This window comes from Marmota flaviventris, chromosome 2, assembly GCF_047511675.1.
Source record: "Marmota flaviventris isolate mMarFla1 chromosome 2, mMarFla1.hap1, whole genome shotgun sequence".
NCBI classification, from domain to species: Eukaryota; Metazoa; Chordata; class Mammalia; order Rodentia; family Sciuridae; genus Marmota; species Marmota flaviventris.
In genome coordinates, this window is record NC_092499.1 from 161,739,824 (window position 1) to 161,759,117 (window position 19,294).

Sequence of the window (19,294 nt, forward strand, 5' to 3'; positions counted from 1 at the left end):
GTACTTTTGCTTCTGAACCTGGGGTCCTGGAAATGAGTGCAGAAAGTCCATAGACACAACCTGGTTGAAAACAGATGACACAACAAACCTGTGCTGACAGATAAATTCATGTTAAAAAAAAACAACAAAAAACTAACTTTAAGATTTATTTTTGTAACTTTTTGAAACAGAGAAAACAGACACTCCTTGGGGGGAAGGAGAGGGGAGCTGCAGGCCCTGGGTAAGTGATCAGGACAGCACCTGGAGTGGAGATTCCTGCCTAGGAGACCAACACGCCTTGCCCTGCCACACAGATGACAGCTACTGTCTGAGGCTCGCAGACCAGTTCCCGTGCCTCGAAAAGCTGCTATAGGTGTCATAAAAATCTTCCAGCTCATTGTGATACAAGTCCCACTTGTCCTCGGAGTCTATCAGCTTGTCATCCCCACCTGCAGCCAAAAGCATAAGCAACATCTCACCCAGTTGGAAGGTGACAACTTCCTCTTCGTCATTGTCAAAGGGGTTGCTGTTCTCTCTTTCCTCAATGAGCTCCCAGAGTGGTTCCTTCTTTGGGCCCGGTATGCACTTGATGTTCCCACTTTCAGTCTCTGTGACTCCTCTCTACTGCCATCAGGGTACGCATGCTTGTTAAAACAGTTCCCTCCAAATGGACGCATCCTTCATCAAATACCTGCATACTTTGTTGCTCTTTGTATTTGTATTTCTGAATGAGTTTCTGTTTCTCTTCTTTTCCCTCCACCCGGTGTTCACTTGGAATGACAAAGTTAGATGTGATCCAGCATTTGGGGTGGGACTTTATGATATTGCTCAGCACTCCTCCACTTGCGAATGCACTTGAGATGGTAGGTGTGGTTGCAGTTGGAGAGGATCCCAAAACAGCGCTTGCTGGTGTGGGCTTTCTCAGAGAGCACCTCCATGAAGACCCCACACAGCACATCTTCACTGCTCTGCACAGCAAGAGACAGCTCCATGTCCTTCTTGTGAGCCTCAATGCAAGATTTGATGTGCTGTGTCCTCTGGGCTGCATCCATCCAGTGGAGGACCTGCAGCCCACTACGTCACACGAGTCTCCGTGGAGATACACACAGTTCTCCCCATAGTGGCATTCTCCCACTGAAGCACAGGGGCAAAGCTGCTTCTTACTTTCTACTGCAGTTTGCTCTTTCTCTGATTCTTCCTTGGTCAGTGAGCCCTGCAGGGGCGCTTCAGTGCAGGAAGGGGCGGTACGGCCACAGTAGAGTTGCTCAGGAACAAACTCAATGGCATTCACCCAGTCCTCTGAACCTGCTCCTAGTCTTGGATATTTTGAATTTCTTTTTTATTTTATTTTATTTATTCTAAATGACAGCAGAATACATTTCAATTCATTCATTGTACACAAATGGAACACAACTTTTCATTTTTCTGGTTGTACACAATATAGAGTCACACCACATGTGCAGTCATACATGTACCTAGGGTAATGATGTTCATCTCATTCCACCATCCTTCCTGCCCCCATGCCCCCTTCCCTTCCTTCCCTCCCCTTTGCCCAATCAAAGTTCCTCCATTCTCCCCACAAACACGCCCACCCCATTATGGGTCAGCGTCCACTTATCAGAGAGAACATTTGGCTTTTGGTTTTTGGGGATAGGCTTACTTTGCTTAGCATGATATTCTCTTAACCCATCCATTTACCTGCAAATGCCATAATTTTATTCCCTTTTAAGGCTGAGTAATATTCAATTATGTATATATATCACAGTTGTTTTTTTTTATCCATTCATCTGTTGAAGGGCATCTAGGTTGGTTCCATAGTTTAGCTATTGTGAATTGAGCTGATATGAACATTGATGTAGCTGTGTCACTACAGTATGCTTTTTTAAGTCCTTTTAATATAGATGGAGGAATGGGATAGCTGGGTCAAATGGTGGTTCCATTCCAAGTTTCCTGAGGAATCTCCATACTGCTTTCCATAGTGGTTGCACCAATTTGCAGTTCCACCAGCAATGTATGAGTGTACCTGTTTCTCCACATCCTCTCCAGCACTTATTGTTGCTTGAATTCTTGATTATTGCCATTCTGACTGGCATGAAATGAAATCTTAGAGTAGTTTTGATTTGCATTTCTCTAATTACTAGAGATATTGAACATTTTTTCATATAATTGCTGATTTCTAAAAAGCAGAAACTGTCATTAAAATGAATTTCTTGACTCAGCTTTGCCTGTATTCATTTTGACAAGCGGTGCAACCACAGATGAGAGACTTGAGGAAGCAGCAAGGCAGGGTTTTGCAATTAGATTTGTAGCAGTTGCTTCTTCCTGTTTCAGTGGCTTGCTAAGTTCATAGCAGCAGTGGTTTCCATAAATACAGTACTGTCGTTGAAAATACTTGCACACTCCACCATTTCAACTGTCACAGAGGTCATGCAAATAATGACAGTTATCTCCTTCCTTACAAACCCCATGCATAAAATACCTCTCCCTGAATGTGCAGGGCACTGGAGAAGGAGTGTCCCACAGCTCAGCTGAGATCACACGCTACCAACCTCTGCAAACTAGGCTGAGGCCTCCAGCGATGCCAGTGGGTGTTGATGCAGCAACTGTCCTGTTAATAGATCTTAAAGAAATTCTGAGTTTGCATACGTTCATTTGCCAAAGTTGTGTGACCTTGGATAGATAGTTGAGTTTCTTTGAGCCTTGGTTTCTTTGCTTGTAAGGAGAGCAATAAAATATCCTACACCTGGCCTATAACATTAGCATATGCAAGATTTTGCAAAGTGTCCAAAATATAGCAGCAGCTTAACAAATGGTATCTACTGTTATTGGTAGTAATAGTAGTAGCAGTCCTGAGAGAAAGGATGTTCTGAAGACAGTGATCATTCCAGAAATAGGAATCCTGCCTCTGGCCTTGTTGGCAGGCTTCTGCTGGAAGCAGACTCACCTGGTGTTGTACTTACCTCCCCTCAGTGTCTTCCATATGGACCCCCAAGGAGGGTACCAACCAATCGTCCTCTTCAGAAACCTACTCTGCTTACTGGCTTCAGTCATGGGGGTCATTTGCCATGGATAAAAAATTCTGAAAATGCCAAGGAGCTATTCTTCAAAATAAATTTTTGAATTCCTTTCGGTGACCTTGTTTTAAACTATGAACAGATAGCTCCTTTATAAGAAGAGGGACAAGAATTAATTTATGGGTCCATTGATGGAAAGAAAGATTTTCATTTTAATAAAAAGCACATTGGAATAAGGTTTATAACTTAATCAGTGGACCAAGCTGTACATTCATCACTTTCTAATGTCTATTGAGTTTCAAAGCATTGCTGGCAACTATCACTCCATTTCTCCTCTTACAGTGTGACCAATCTTTGATGCATATTGTCACCACATACCTACTAGTTTAAGGTAAAGGGGCAGATTGAAATTTATGCAATTCCACTACACTATTATTCTTATCACTCCATCTTTTTAATACTTATTCTCAAATCATGCCTCTTTTCAAAATTTAACAATTTGTGTTTTATAAAAGGGTGTCACTGAATTTATGAATAGCACAGGTCTTATTCTTTCTCCACCTCTCCCATTCTCATTTCTCACCTTTTACAAGGATTTTTCCACGTTAAATAAGTTGAGGTGGCATATTCACCACAGTCATGGTTCCTAAGGTAGAAAGAAAAATCTGCCTCTCAGAATCAAGTCTCCATCTGCTTTCTCCAGTGGGTGGAGATGTTTTTAGACTTGTGTAAATTCCTGAGAAATACTGTTTTTGACTCAAGATTATGTGATCAATTACTGAGGATGTTAAATTGGCTTATTTCTAGATAGCTATGTGGCAAAGGGTATGAAAAAACTCAAGATGATCGTTCTTTCTGAACCGGAAACTCTATTTCCAGCAATGGCTCATAATGAAGACCACAGATGTTGATCAAAACTTATGTTGAGTCCATTACTATTCCCAATACCTCCCGTAGTACCTGGAATATTCTAGGTACTCAGTCAGTAGTTGCTGAAGAATTAAATGAATAAGAAGTGTTTGTTGACACATCGCTTTTAACATCAAAATATCAAAATCCATAGAATTTCCAACAGTGGGCAATATTTAATTACATGATCATACAAAGGACTATTATCCAAATATTAATGTTAAGCACATTGATACTCAGAGATGAATATTAATTAAGAATTAACATGATTAACATTATGAAAAAGTATAACTGGAAAATGTTTATTATAATATTAGATTAAAAAATCAAGAATCAAATCACATGCATGTTTGAAGAGCACAATGTAAAAATATACATGTGTTGACTCTCATCTTCCTATCCTAACCCTTTAGGCAAAGAAAAAGAACCAAAAATTTTTTCTAAAAAGCAGAAAGTGTCATCAAAATGAAAATGTCATCATCAAAATTGTGAGTAATCCAGTCACTTGCTTCATAAGACCCACCAGGAAAATCCATTTGAGTGTCTTAATTCTCAGGTTTCTTCCATGGAGCAATAGTCAAGAAAATGCTGCTTCAACACCCAGTTTGCTTACACTGAGCCTGATCAAGTCACTGAGGGATAATAATAGCTAATATTTATTGAGTTGCTTTACTATGGAACAAGTAAAGTGCTGTTTTCAGCATTTATATCATTTTATTCTCATAATCTTCACCGAAACTTTTACCATTCCCATTTTACCTCTCAGAAAACTAATAGGCTAGGTTAGTTGCCCTTTCAGGATATGAATCCAGGGTATCCAAATTCAGAGTTCACACCTTTGAGAACTGCACAGATCTGCCCCTGCAGTCGGCTGGCTCAGTAAAATCCTTTCCCCTTGGAACACAGGTCCGTTCCCTTCATGATCTCTGCCTTTCCTGTTGAGAAAGTCCTCTAAAGCTCCTTCCCTGGCTTTCTTCTAGCAGAGTGTCATAAGTGAGCTATTCCATTAACAGACCAAACATGCCTGTATATTTACAGTATCAGAACTCATTGGATAGCATTCAATTCAGAGGCTATACCACTCTCAGTGATTGCAGGTCACTGAATACTCACGAGTCATCTGATAGTCAGAAGCTGGGCAATCACAGGTTCTTTCATTCCTATCTTAACTGCCAATATCTTTAATGTTCAAGTCACACATCACACATTACACAATTGTACATATAGGTGGCAGGCTAAGAAGAGTTAGGAAGGTCCCAGGGGTCCAGAAAGCTGAACTGAGAGCACAGGCAGAAAGCAGACAGAATCTTAAGGGTCACGGTAGATAGTCAGATAAGATTAGGAACCAGAAACCTGCTGAAGAACTTGTTCAGGGGACAGAGCTGTCAATGCACAGAATTTATTCTAGATCAGGGTCCAGATGGTTGGCAGTTTCAGAGTGTCAGCTTGGAATGTCAGCTTGAGATGTCAGTTTGGAGTGAGCTGTGTACTGTCATCGCAGGAGGGAGAAACTGCACTTTGCTGAAGCCTGAAGACAGAGATTTGTCCCGTGGCAATTTTCCTGAGCAAGGGTCATGACATGAGACCAGGTGCCAGGGTCAGTGTGCCATCATGTCTTGTCTCAGTGTGCTCCTCCTTTTTTGTGTCTCAGGTGAGGGAGTTGCTTCATTTGGTGATCTGGTATGTTTAATAAACTCACGGACCTGGGTTTTCTGAGTTTGTAAATCCATGCATCCATGTGCTTCTGATTCAATAAGTTCACAGGTGGCCATTAGTATTTGCATGACTGATTTATCAGGTTGTGTCTTATGGTTGTGCTAGGCAGATGGTGGTTGTTTACTTGTACAAACAAGGTATAAAGTCATTCCACCTCAGCACTTAAACTCAAAATGGAATAACTCATAGCAATCTACCTCTTTATAAAATGGAGTAAATCAGGGTCAGGCACAGGCAGAAAACCACTGTTCTATTGATTATGGAGGACACAGCCTGTCCTCCACAGGATCTTTGTAAAACACACCTTTTCCCCTAATTACTGTTTAGTTCAATTGCCTATAGCTTCGCTCATTGTAATAAAATTGTTCTAAGAAAGGGGCCCCATGACCAGGACAAAGGAGCTGTACCTGGTTGGTTTCATCTTAGCTTCAATAGACTGAGCTGCATATTGGATTCATGGCTTGCTTCTCCATTGCCTCAAAGGCATGAATACTGTTCAGTCTGTTCCTGCTTATATGTTCCTTTTCCTTCATACATATCACTTCTAGTCCCATTGCACACAGAACATGCCCAAACATACCTAAAAGCAACTTAACCAACCAGGTACATTTCATAAATTTATCCTTTGTTTTGTTTTGAGGTGCTGGGGATTGAACCCAGGATCTCATGCATGCTAGGCAAGTGCTCTTCCCCTGAGCCACACCACTAACCCAATGTTTATTCTTAACCAAATACATCACCCTTCTCTAATAGAATAGATTTCATATCCAATCATGACTGCCAAGCTCTATGGAAAGTAAAAAGGTTATCAATGTTATCTTTGGAGAAGATGGATTTATGAGAGATTTTTACTAAAAATTTTTCCCAAAGCCTCATAAATGATATTTTGAATAAAATAAATAAGCCAGAAAATTTCTTTTTATTTTAAAAATGGTGAGGTCATAAATGGTAGTAAAAGGAGACAATAAATGAGTACTACATTTTCAAGTCTGAATCAGGTTTATCTCGTTCTTTATAAAGCTCTGTACTATCAACCTGAACATAAACTAACTTGTGCCCAAGGGCTATCCTCTGCTTATGGTCATAAAATTGCCTATTCAAATATAGTTCACCTCATCTAATGATCATACAATGCACAAAATGATTTATAACAAAGAATTCATAAATGGAGCACAAATTTTCCCAGGGATGCCAAAGCTGCTACCTTGTAAAGGCCATGGCTTTCTTAGAGAATAAGAATTCTAACCCAGTGCAAAGAATCTACAATGTCTGAAATAGACACACATTCTTTTCTTGCATACAAAGCAGTCTTGTGTTTTTCTTTAGAAAATAATTGGCATATTAAAATTACAGCGCTGAGTCACTTTGACTGATCATGCACAAGCCAAAGGAAAGTGGATGTGTCTGGCTTCATTAAGGGAATGCATATTGCAAGATCTCTAGAGAGTATAGAAGAAAAATCCTTATTCTTCTTTCCTGTGACCAGAAGCCTTGAACAGGTACTCACCTTTGCATAGGAAAAATATTCACAAAGCATTGAAGTCACCTCCTCAGCTAAAAACTACACATGATAGTAAATGAGATGGGGCGTCAATAAAATGGCCCATCAGGTGCAAATGTGCTGAAGAAATCACTTGATCAAATGACTATGTTAAAAATATATGAGCTGACCGTGGGATAATGAGCCAGTGAGTCACCACGGAGGGGAACTCAAGAGTAGTTTCCATCTGGTACCTTAAGGAAAGCCAGGAACATCAGCCCTGCACAACAGAAGGGCTGGGGGGTGTTTGGCTCGGCTTTGTTTGCCACAGGAAGATTAATCCCAATGGTGTTGGAAGAGACTATTCTTACATTAGTTTTTCTATATCCTAAGAATCATCTTTAATTAACAGCAACAACAAAAATGTTAAACACCCTCGACCATGACCATGCAGACCCATCTAATTACTCCCTTTTTTTCACCTTAAAGTCAAGTTTCCAAGAAGAGCATATCTGTGTGATGATGAGGTTAGTTTAGTGTGGAAATTTTCCTGCAGCACTTAAGTCCACCCAGTCAAAATATGAATTCAGTACTAAATACTAGGTGATGCATATGATTGGCATTCTTCAAAGTTACTCCATGGTACTCTCTTACTCCATCTTAATGCCAAATCCAAGTATAAGGACTTTATTCATGACTGCATTGTTTAAATGATTACAGATCTGTGATTTTTATGATTAAAAAATAAATATCTACCCAAGAGTTTAGATAAGAGCTCACACAATAAAGTTGACTCTTCCAATGTTCCCAACGTGTAAGGATGCAAGATCAAATAGGGTTAAGCCTCATAAAAGAATATGATGTACACTCAGAAACTTCAAATGGAAAAAGTTCCATTAATAATAAACAGCCAAATCTACTTATGAAATGAAATTAAGTGAAGATGCCTATTGTAGTTTCAAGAAACACAGATCATTCAAGATTCACATGAATACTCAGAGATTGAGCAGACATGGAACTTGAAGATAATTCATGAAAAACTGAATTAAAAAACTGTGATTAAACTCATGGCTCCCAATCATGTGGTCTCCATCAGCTATATAATACCAACCCAAATATCTGTGCCAAATCTGTAGCATCTCCAACTCTGAGATTACACAACCCTAACTATAACACAAATCTAAGTGATTCTGATTGGGAATAGTAAAAGGATAAGGGTGGTGGGAAAGTTTATTTTAGCATATTGCTTTGCATGGGATGATATTTCAATGCATTCATGGATTCATGTATTTTTTCACCTACACATTGCAGATTTCCCCCTACTTGCCTGCTAGAAAGAGACAAGGGATAGCTTTTGGCATAATTTATAGCTAATGCACATATACACCATCCATTAGTTTATTTATTTATTTTTAGTTGTTGACCTTTATTTATTTATATGCGATGCTTCTTGAACCCAGTGCCTCACACATGCCAGGAAAGCACTCTAGCACGGATCCACAACTCCAACTTCCAATCTCCAGTGTTAGATTTGTAAATTTGCATGGTGACTTAGAATCCCTTTTAATATAGGGCCAGAATACTAGATACAGAGAGTTTGATAGGAAAAGGAGAAGAAAGCCTGGGAAGAGAGAATGGGCCAAGTGAATTCTATATTGATGTTGGGGAAAATGAGACTGGAAAAGGACCACTGTTATTCTCTCCTGGGACTTAGAGCATGAAAACATTGTTTTCTGCTCATTTCATCTTCATGAGGAAGGGCTAGAGAGTTAGTATCATAAAGCCTCTTGGTGTGAAAGATATGTCCAACTCCAAGGGGTGTGCAAGAGCATCTAGCAGTCTATCATGATTGTAAGCCTGGCATGACATTGGCAGATAGAGAAAGAGAGCTGGTGTGTGCCCATTCCTGGGGTTACATGGGTAAGTAGCAAGATGTATCACTGCATCAAAGGGTGATAGTGCATGTACTATGAAAGGAGCACGGGGAAATGTGGTCACAGCTCCCAGAAGAGTACAGCAGGAGCCATAGTGGGAGTGGGACTGTGCCTGTGACGGACACATGCACCAGTGACTTCAAGATCACTTCAGCCAAAGAGTGGTGGACACATTCCAGCCCCCTCTGATGCACCTATTAATTCCCCTGGAGAATTGGTGCTATCCAGATGGCTGTAGCTTCTGAGCTCTAGTTAACTTGCACACAAACATAAATGAGCTTCAACAGACCCAAGAAATCTCTGGATTCAACAGGGAAAAAAAATCAGAAATGGATTGGATCAAATGTTACTAGAAAGGTGGGATGCATAATTTTTTTTTCATATACAAATTTAAAGAATTTTCCATGTAGGGCACACCTGAGTTTGAAACTCTAAGTTTCATATCCACTGCATTGTTTTTAAAGCTACATTCTTTTGCATTTATAACAATAGTCTCATGTTAAAAACCAAACAAAACTGCCAGGTGTGGTGATGCATGCCTGCAATCCCAGAGACTCAGAACCCTGAGGCAGGAGGATTGCAAGTTTGAGACCAGCCTCAGTTTTAACAAGGCCTTCAGCAACTTAGCAAAACCCTGTCTCAAAGTAAAAAATTAAAAGGGCTAGGGATGTGGCTCAGTAGTTAAGTGCCCTCGGTTCAATTCTCAGTACCAAAAAAACAAAACAAAACAGAAAACAACAACAACAAATACTTTTATATGGTTGCATATCAGACTAGCCATGTACCCAGGACTTGAGGATTACAAGGGCAGTTTGAGAATAGATTGTCCAAACTCTTCTTTTTGTCACACAAAAAATAACAATATCATCAAGAATAAAATAGTCAACATCAACAAAAAGAATATAATTGTAAATTAAAGAGAAGGTTAAAAATATAAAAATATGGCATAGTTTTAAGGGAGAAAATACAATGAATAAAAGAGCCAGACATGTCTAAGTACTAGCAAAACTTATTATAGATAAAACTCAATTCATAATAAACCTTAGCCTTAAATACTCTATAATTATTAGGAAACACATAATTCATTAATTAAAATTTTTAAAAATAAAGAATGAAATAAACGTGAAAATAAAAGGGACAAATTTATGAATAAAATAAGGAGTTGGGAAACAGGGAAAAAGAAAATTATGTGCAAAATAAAAAATGTAAAACAAAAATGACATTAAAATGACAACAATAAACGGTAAAAATGCCTGACATAAGAAAAAGGGGGTGGGAATGTGGAAATATAAAAAGAAGTAAAATATGAAAGGGAAAACACTAATACAGAAAAATTTTAAATAATCACAAAATTGAAATATTATTTTTGAAATATTGAAATGTGATTAAGATTTTTATCTTAAAAAATAAAGTTGAAATCCTAGATTAAATTAAATATTTTCTATTTGTTACTAAAATCAACTCTAGAATAAACAGAAACTCTAAAGGAATCCAGCAGAAATTAAGAAAGCTTTCAAAGAATTACATCTCCAAGAAGCACCAGGTTTAGAAAGTTTATTATTCAACTTTCTCAAGACATAGAAAAAAAATTAAATTTAAGTTATGCAAATTATTTTATGACTAATATTAATATCTATGAAAGATGACATAATAATCTATAACCTAGCTTATAAATATTAATATCAAAATCTTAATGAAATATAACTCTGGAGAATATTTTTAATAATGAGGCATTATAATTAAATATTCATTCCAGAAATGCAAAAGTGGCTCAAAAATGGTAAATCTAATATAATACATAACTTGTGAATATAATATAAATCAAATGTCATAAAACATAATTATCTAATTAAATTTTAAAAGACATTTATAAAAACCTATATTTCTTGCTCATTAAAAAGGAAAACAATATAATAAGAAAAAATAACATGAGATATAAAGTGAAATAATCACATATGGAATATGAATTGTCATGTTTATAGGTCAGAAATGCAAATATTTCTAGTACATGAATAAAAATAAAAATGCTATCAAAATTCATTTAGCATTATTCTGGAAGTCTGAGTCAAAGAAGTTAGGCAAGAATAATACACTAAGTATATGTGTTGGAAAGAAGCATGTAATATTAATATTATTTGCTCTAATTTAAAAAAAAATACTTGGATTACATCAGCCAAAATATAATTATAAACAGAGAATTTGGTAAGATGAATATAGAAAAACTAAGATTTCCTTATCTAAAACTATAAAGTTTCAAAATACATGGAAGAAAATAATCAATTCCAATGATCTAACTAAAAGGTAAAATACCTAGGAATAAGTTTTTCATTAAAACATACAACCTATACTTAAAATTTTAAGGCTCTATTAAATTCATTTCAGTTAAATTAAGTGGTTCTACCTCTTGCATTTTTATCCTCTGCTTCCTGAGACTTCAGTAAAATGACATTTTGAAAAAAAAAAAAGGATAATACTTTAAACCCACTATTTCAAAGAGAATGGATGACCATTGGGTGAGCAATGTCCACTGAGAGCAAAGTGAGAGAACGGTGACTTAGTGGAGCAGTCAAAGTGTCATCCATACAGCAGGGCCTGGGCTAAAATCCAGGTTGACCTCCATGAGAAGCATCCCCTGGGCTTCTTTGCCCTCTGGCCCCCAGCTGGATTCAGACAATGGAAGGAACCATCAGGGAACTGGAACAGGGGAGCAGAGAGAGAAGCTGGGGTATTTATTCTGCTTCCTCCCATGGCTTCTTTACAGTTTGGCTGCATCCCTCTATGGGCACTGCTCCTGTCCAGAGACCCTTCCATGGATCCTCCTTTCAAGATGTTCTAGCGACCTGGTCTCTCCCTTGGCTCCTCCAGAACTTAAGGACAGCCTGCTGCTGCACTGGTGCTCTGAGGTTCCACTTTCCCTTGTTTCCCTCAGTCCTGCTCCTTGTTAAATTCTCCTCTGGCAAACCATCAAGTGTGCTTCTGGCCCTTCTTGGGCCCCTGACTGATGCAGTTAAGAAATGAACACCACCACCTACTCACTCCCGCTCAAGAGCCTAGAGGAACTTGGTGTGGTGGCACATGCCTGTAATCCCAGTGACTTGGGAGGCTAAGGCAGAAGGAGTGCAAGTTCAAGGCCAGCCTCAGCAATTGAGTAAGGCTCTATCTCAAAATAAAAATAAATAAAAATAAAAAGGACTGGGAATGTATCTCAGTGATAAAGCAGACCTGGGTTCTATTCCCACCGCCCCCCCCCAAAAAAAAAAAAAAAAAAAAAAAACAACAACAGAAAAGACTAGAAGATGGTGCAATGGGAAGTCTCTGGACTTCTGTTCCAGGCACTGCAGTGGGCCAGAGAGGCAGTGGGCCAGAGAGACAAATGCCTGGAAACCATTTAGGTTCTCCCCCACCCCCTCCACCAGCCCCCTTGCCTTTGGTATGTAGTGGTGGAGATTAAACCCAGGGCCTCAATCACTCTATAACTGCGCTACATCTTCAGCCCTTTGAAAACCACTAAGTAGAGGTCTTACTATGCAAAGCGGGACCTCCCTATGCAGTAGTGTGAACATATGTAAGACACACATACAAATTTCTTGATATATCTTTTTTTTTTTATAGGCATGATTATTTTTCTATTAAGAGGTTGAAAAGCCTGTTAACCTTTGGCAGAAAAATTAGGAGGTTATAGAAGAAGGCTTTGAACTTCATTTTATAATTTTTAGTATATTCAAAAAAATCAGTGGTTTAGAGCATAAATTTTAAAGCCACACTTTCTGGAATCAACTCCATGTTCTGTCAAGGGCTGTGTGATCTCTATGTGCCTCAGTTTTCTTACTGTGTAACAGGAATAATAAATTTTACTTCATATTGCTGTCTTGAGAATTATATGAGTAAATAGATGGAAAATGTTTAGAATAGTGTCTGGCACTAACAACTTGATCAATGTTATATTTATTATTATTAAGATTCACTTGTACTTCTAAAATCCACAGATCTTTTAGTTCACAGAGTAGAGCTCTCAAATCATAATTGTTAAGTTTTCAGTATTTAGACAAACAAATGATGCATGTTATTCAAAAGAGAAAATATATACGCATCCTTATTCACATAGGTAATTTTGACATACAAACCAATAGTTATCCATTAAAAATCATAAAGTACATCAAAAAACCTCACAGCACAGAGCAAACATGTGTCTGTTGGGAGCAGGGAAAGGCAGAGGGGTTTCTTGAGCAATCCTAGGTCCGGGTATTTGCAAATCTAGCTTGAACTTCATGTTCTGCTCTCTTGTGGCTGTGGGCCTAGATAAACCATCAGCTCTCTCTGTTTGTCTCTCCTTCAATGGATCCTGCTTTCAAGAGGCTCCAGTAACCTGCTCTCTCCTCTGGTTCCTCCAAGAACGATGCAGTCTGGTTTCCACCTGGCTGTGAAATTCTATCTCATTCCGTGGGAGGCCAGGGACTCACTATGTCATCAATGCATATAGAAGCATCTGCGCAGAGAGGTGGGAGGTGACATCACCTCATTTTGGTTTGGCCTTTTCTTTAGACATAAAACTCCTCTAAAAATATCACTGAAACAGGTTGAGTCACTTCATTTGTCAAAAATGGGCACCAAAACACAAACAGGAGAAAAAATATCTGTATAAGGTCACCTGGTCAGGATTCCATCCTAATACTCACAAGGATCCAGGAAATTAGCGCCCTGTCATAACTGGGCCCAGGAAAGTAAGAGAGAAGAGCCTTCACTCTCTTCTTTACTGATTGATATTTGTCTTCAGGTTGCACAATTGTTTTGATATCTCAGGAGAACTTAAAGCTAGACAAGCTCTGTTAATTGACTGTATTTCTAGGTAATTTGATGAAGTAACTTTTTTCCTAGCTTAAAATTTTATTTTTCTATCCTCTCTAGCTCTTCTTTTTTATTTTGTCTTTTTTTTCTGCTTGGGTTATGTTAGCCACATGAATAATTAGTAATTAGCAGCATGCAACTTGCTGTGTGCTAATGGCAGTGCATTTATTTGGCTCAAAAATCTAGCACTTATTTTTGGATCACTAAATTAAAATGGTTAGATATTAAAACTATAAATTATAAATTATAAAAAGCAGATGGAAGTCCCAAGGAATGAGGCAGTTGTATAATATATATTCACTTAAGATTAATTCACTCTACCCCCATAAAATAACCCTATTTCTGCTTTTATAATATTTGTCCTTGCTTACCACTCTAGAAGTCTCTTATATAATTTCCCAATTTTATGGGTAAATTTAATGTACTCATGAGAAGGAAAAAGCACTAATAATTTGAATCTGCTGACAACATAAATAAACAGCATAACCACCTCATTTTGAGAATTTTTCAACTTTCCCTCAAATAAGATTTTAAGAAGCTCTGCTAATGAAAGCTGCAAGTTCCAAAGCATTTCCTTTTTCTGCTTTCCTTAGCTCTGGTGGGGAGCCTGACAAAAAGAAATGTAGATGGGGAAATAATAGAGGCCTGAGAATGTTGAAGAAAGGAACAAAGATGAGCTTGCCCATCACTGATGAGTTCACCTTCGCTTGTTGGAATGACTTATTTATATAAAGAGTCACAATGTGGTGCTATAGAGTGATTTTTACAGGTGTTCAATATCTCCATTTCTCAAAGAGAGTAGCAAGAGGGAACCCTGATCTGAACCCAGCAAATGGGGTGTTTTCCAAGGCATCCAGAAGCATTACAAAGGGACAGGATAGAAAATTGATATTTGCTATCACGTCCTAATACCATGTTCTCTTTATGCTGCATGATATCCTCTAAACCAATCAAAATGGGTAGTTGGACAATTTAAAGGTTCGTTCTGATGAATACAATCTGTGTTTCAATACTGCTGAATCCTAAGTTGTATTCTATTGGGTCAGAAATCATGTTTATTTCCATATAGGCTCCATGCATGAAGGAACTTTAGTGACAACAGGGTCAATATGCTGAATGCCTCCAACCTTGTCTGTCTCATGGGATGATTGTGAAGATGCAAGGAAACAATTAAGCAGAAGACCTGCTATGTGTTTGGCATAAAAGTCAAAATTGGAAAGACACTCAAAGAGAAAATGATTCAATTGAGCAGATGAACGTGATCATAGGTAACTATGATTTAATGACAAGGACACTGCTTCATAACCTACAAAATGAAGGATAAATGTTATTATGCATCACCTCAAATCTAACAGTCAAAGTTAATTCTTATGGCTTTTATCTTCACCAACGCTGCTCATAATCTCTGGGGTCCTTGATTGTGCAGTCTCAAAGTTCTGTTTTAGTTTTTATAACCTTGATTCTATATGTCAGTTTAGTTTTTCCTTTAGAAACTAAAGCTATAGATTTATCTCGGCACATTTTTGCCTTTCTTTGTCTTACTTGGCTCATTTTTGTGACTCTCATTTTCCTTACATGTGTTTGCATGTATGCACACATGTGTGCGATGGGAGGTGGCTGGTGAGTATTACATTGAAAATTTTGGGAAGATGGAGAAGTTTTCTTACCCAAGACCAGAGATCCTAAACTGTGAGAGCAAAGACATCAGCAAGAGAGCACGTCTCCTTAGTAACTCTTACTCTAGCCATGGCTTAGGCAGGTGGGCTGGAATAGGTCAACAAGGAAGGGTAAGTGCAGAAAGGTACAGAGACATGTGAGCTAAACAAGCCCTTTCAGGATGTGAAGTTCCAAGTCTGAGATGGCAGCCCAAGTGGAATCTGGGAAACCCATGAAATGGCACAGAATTCTCCAGTCCTATAGGGATCTGAAGCCCAGGGACAGGAACTGGGGTTCTCAGGGAATGAACAATGGATTCTGTGCCTGACAATGGGATCAGGATCTTGGTATAGAGTGGTTCAGAGCAGATAGCCAACATTTCGGCTGTAGTTGGAGCATTTTGGGAGTAATGAATATGCCTTGGCTCAAGTGAGCAACAGGATACAACCTTTCTCTTCCTGTACTGTCCAATATAGTAGCCACTGGACAGAAATAGAAATTTATTTAAATTAAATTACAAATTCAGTTCTTTAGTTGCACTAGTCATGTTTCAAGTGTACAATAGTCATCTGTGGTTAGTGCCTACTGAATTGGTCTGTGAAAATATAGAACATTTCCATCATTGCAAAAAAATATTATTGGACACTACTGCTCTAAAAAATACTATTATTTTCATTATCTTTTGCATCATAATCTAAGTAATTCAAAGAGGGCAATATCCACCAATTGTACTTGAATTTGGCAATCTGGAATTGTTTCCTAATGTAGTGAATGTGAACAAGTGCTACTGTAAATAAATGCAAATTTGTCATTCCCTGAAGTTCCTGTCTTAGAAACTTAAAGCTCCATCCAAACACTCCTTATACATCCTGTGGAGATTTGAAATTTCTGGACATATTCACAGCATGCATGTTCTCATGGATACTTCTGCCTCTTGATGATGGGTTCTTTATTGCCCTGACATACAGTCAGCAACGTGACTGTCTTCAAAATGTCTACAAAATGTCCTGCACTCAGAAAATGTTTATAAGCAAGTTTGAAGGAGAGAAGAAACATTGCTAGTACAGTAAAACAACTGTTTTCAATTCAATATTGAGCATCTTGCAATTCCCTTCAGGCAGCAGAGGATTCTCCACTAGCCCTTTCCTAACAGTATGCTACAACGTCACTCCAGGTGGGTGTCTCTTCTCTTTGTACTCTTTGCTTCCCTCTCCCTTCACAGGCGCAGAGTGCATTTTTACTCTGGTATCATGCAAAGTCTTTTGGTACTACTTCATAGTCCTATTTCCCCCAGAGGGGTTTTTCCTCTTGGGATTTTAATTACTGGAAGCAAAGGGCAATTTCCCAAATAAGAAACATCCTAGTAGCAGTAGTTATTAAGAGAATGAAAAATTCACCTCTAAAATCAGGACGAAGCCTGCTTTCTTTGAACCCCAAAGAGCCTGCATCATTATGCAGATTCTTTCCTCTGCTGTGGAATGCTAATGGAACAGCCCCAGCTTGTTGGCAGTCAATGGGAGCTGTCCCCAGTTCACAGGAGGGACATGCAGGGGCGAGGAGCTCACAGTTCTATTCAACACAGGACTTGGAGTCTCAGTCTGGGAGCTTTAGATGAGAGAGACTTAAAAATTCCATGGAATAATATACTTCTCAGACATTTTTTTCCCTTGAAGCCACCTAAATGAGAATATGATCCTAATTTTACATAAAACAACAACACATCTGAGCCTTTATTACCCAAAGCACAAAAATTAACTGTAATGCCAGTGTTATTTTAATTTCCTGGGCAACTGAAACTAAAACAGAAATTCTTTTGGGTATTGACTCCTTTATCATTCAAAGTTCCTGTAAGATAGTACTGTCCCAACCTCAGTGTACATCAGAAAGCCCTAGAGTCCTCATTAAAACAAAGATTGCTGGGTCCCACCTGGACTTTCTGATTTAGTGGTTTTGTAGTGGAACACAGGTATTTGTATTTCTAAATGCACATTTACAGTCTGTAAATTTAAACAAGAATGAACCATGCATGACTGTGTGTGCGTGTATGTGTGTGTGTGTGTGGGTGGGAGGGGTATGTATGCATGCCAAACCTAAATTGTGTCTATATATGTGGGTTTATTTTTCAGTTTTTATTATCAAGTTCTCAGCTCTTTCCAATTTTCTAGGCAAATTGGGGAAAGGTCTAGGGAATAACAGAAGATAATAGCATACCTGATTTTCCCACCCTATTCAGAGGAGTGGTGGTATTTAATCTAATCTAGAAACACAGAGCCACTAACTGAATGCAAATCATCCCAGAAGAAAGGACTCCTCTGTTGAACAATTTTCCAGAGCTTTCTAGGCAAAGGGAAGATACATTAAAATACCAGTCCAAATTAGATGGTACTTTAAAGTTTCTAGAATTTTTTTTTTTTGGTGATAAGGAAGAGATGTGAGTGGTGGGAATGTGAAGTTAAGGGACCAACCCTATAAACTGGACCCAGTGTGCTATCCCCAAAATGCTTTCTTTCAAAAAGCAATTTACCTGCAGTTCTGCCTGGCTTAAGTCAATAGGGTATGTTACTTTCCCCAGCAAATAGCCTATTATCTGCAAGAGAAATGTAGGACCAAAATGAAGATAAGAAGAAGACAAGTTACCTTCAAGGGGGGAAGGTAACTTTTTGACCCTTACCCAGTGCAGATTCCAGAATTCAGAGAGAAAAGGATAATTCCCCCTAACCATAAAATCTGTAAGAACAGGTTCCAATTAGAACAAGTCAGCATGGGCCAAAGTGAGTAAGAGTTGTCGTGTGCATTGGGAACTTAGAAGTCTGATGTCATTCTGTCAGTCAAAAGTTAAGAGGTAGACTTGGGTGGGACTTTCTAGAAACTTCACTGAGACTCCCAATAAAACTGGAGAACAAGAAGGGCACATCATTCTTCTCTCTGAGAGGACTCACACTCTCTCTTGAGACTGTCCTTGTTTCCTTTTTTAAATCGCTTTGATTAACTCATGCCTGCTACTCTACTGAGTGACATGTCTGAAATCCTTCTGGTGCGATCAGCAAGAGCCAGTGAAAGAGAACTTCAGTGGCTGCCTCAGGTCTGCAACAGTCCCTTACTCTGTAACATTTAGAATAAAATAAAGGTAATTATGAGACAAGAATATTGTTACAGAGCTGGGGCCTTCTGAGAAACTGAAGCAACGTGAATATCCTCCTCTTTAAACCCCGATTCTTGTGACCAAGTAAGAAAGATTTCAGACATGTTGCTCAGATTAATAGGTATGAGTTTATTGAAGAGATGGAAAAAAGAAAAAGGGGACACTCTCAAGGGAGAGAGAGCCGGTCCTCTCAGAGAGGAGAGGGATAATATGCCTCTCCCACACACCATTTTTATTGGGGATTCCAGAGCAGTTTCCAGAGAGTCCTGCCCAGGTCAACCTCTTGACTTTTGACTGACAGCAAGATGACATCAGACTTTCAGGTGCCACTGCATCTCTAGGTCACCTTGGCCCCATGCTGATTGGCTCTAATTAGATTCCTTTTTTTCTTATTTTTTAATTTGTTTTATTTAATTATACATAATAGTGCATTTATGTACTTTGATATATCATACATAGATGGGATATAATTTCTTATTTTTCTAAGTGTACATGTTGCAGAATCACATTAGTCATGTAGTCACATATATACATAGAGTAATAATGTCTATTTCATTCTACTATCTTTCCTATCAATTCATAACCATACATTCTTACAGATTTTATGGTTAGGAGAAAC

At 38.4% G+C, this 19,294-nt stretch overlaps 1 pseudogene; it reads right to left on the minus strand.

The window, feature by feature from the left end:
• Positions 1-300: 300 nt before the first annotated feature.
• On the minus strand, positions 301-2,454 carry LOC114107674 (E3 ubiquitin-protein ligase makorin-1 pseudogene; annotated as a pseudogene).
• Between the last annotated feature and the right edge of the window lie 16,840 nt (positions 2,455-19,294).